Here is a 1,614-nt window from a genome sequence, read left to right as displayed (position 1 = left end):
TGAGTCACTGCCTTGTCATGGCAGAGGGCTTGTGTAGCTAAATGATATTATGAGCTATACCATGAAGGGTTACCCAGAATGGATGTCATAGATAGGCAAAAGGTGATCTGATGGAGAAGGAAATGGCAAACCACTCCAGTATCTTTGTCAAGAAAACACCACAGAGAGCATTAGAGTGATAAGTGATATGATACCCAAAGATGAGCCCCTCAGGTCAGAATACCTGGGGAAGAGCATAGGACAAGTAATGAAGCAGCTGGGCCAAAGCTGAAAGACAAGTCAGCTGCGGATGAGCCTGGTGACAAAAGGAAAGTCCAATGCTGTAAGGATCAATATTGCGTAAGAACATGGAATGTGAGATCTATGAACCCAGGTAAGCTGGATATGGTCAAACAGGAGATGGAAAGACTAAACATCAACATCTTAGGTGTCAGTAAACCAGAATGGGCGGGAATGGGTGAATTTCATTCAGTTGATCATTACCTATACTACCATGGGCAAGAATCCTTTAAGAAATAGGGTACTTTTTTTTCTCATTCTGCCTTCCAAGATGCCCAAAGGGAAGAAGGTGGCTCCAGTCCCTGCTGTTGTAAAGAAGCAGGAGGCCAAGAAAATGGTTAATCCTTTGTTTGAGAAGTGGCCCAAGAACTTTGGCACTGGTCAGGACATCCCGCCCAAAAGGGACCTCGATCGATTTGTCAAATACCTTCGATATATCAGACTGCCGCATCAAAGATCTATCCTTTATAAGTGTTTGAAAGCGCCACCAGCAATTAACCAGTTTACCCAGGCTTTAGATTGTCAGACAGCTACTTAGCTGTTTAAACTGGCTCACAAATACAGACCTGAGACAAAGCAAGAGAAGAAGCAAAGGCTGCTGGCTCGAGCTGAGCAAAAAGCTGCAGGCAAAGAGATGTCCTCACTAAGAGACCACCTGTCCTCAGAGCAGGTGTTAACACTGTTACTACTCTGGTAGAAAACAAGAAGGCACAGTTGGTAGTGATTGCACATGATGTGGATCCCATTGAGCTAGTGGTCTCCCTACTTGCCTTGTGCTGAAAAATGGGAGTTCCTTACTGTATTATTAAAGGTAAAGCCAGGCTGGGTCATTTAGTTCACAGAAAGACTTGCACAAGTATTGCCTTAACAAAGGTTAACCCTGAAGATAAGGGAGCCCTGGCTAAGCTGGTAGGAGTCATCAAAACCAATTACAATGACAGATATGATGAGATCCATCGTCACTGGGGTGGCAACATTCTGGGTCCAAAGTCAGTGGCTCATATCGCCAAGCTGGAAAGGGCAAAAACTAAGGAACTTGCAACTAAATTGGGTTAAATGTATGTTTGATTTTTCCCTATGTAAAAATAAAAACTTAAACAAAATGAAAAAATAATGGAGTAGCCCTCATAGTTAATAAAAGGGTATAATCTCAAAAATGACAGAATATCTGTTTGAATCAAAGACAAACCATTGAGGCCAAAGAGGCCAAAGTTGATCTGTTCTTGAAGACCTATAACATCTTCTAGAAAAAAACATTAATAAAAAATTTTATATTCATTATAGGGGATTCAAATGCTAAAGTAGGAAGTCAAAAGACAGTTGCAATAACAGGCA

General features: G+C 41.7%; 1 pseudogene; it reads left to right on the top strand.

The window, feature by feature from the left end:
* The first annotated feature begins 493 nt into the window (after nucleotides 1-493).
* Nucleotides 494-1,335, top strand: LOC122747721 (annotated as a pseudogene).
* Nucleotides 1,336-1,614: the final 279 nt, after the last annotated feature.

The sequence above is a fragment of the Dromiciops gliroides genome, chromosome 1 (genome assembly GCF_019393635.1).
Source record: "Dromiciops gliroides isolate mDroGli1 chromosome 1, mDroGli1.pri, whole genome shotgun sequence".
NCBI lineage: Eukaryota > Metazoa > Chordata > Mammalia > Microbiotheria > Microbiotheriidae > Dromiciops > Dromiciops gliroides.
This window is presented reverse-complemented; position numbering and strand designations above follow the sequence as displayed.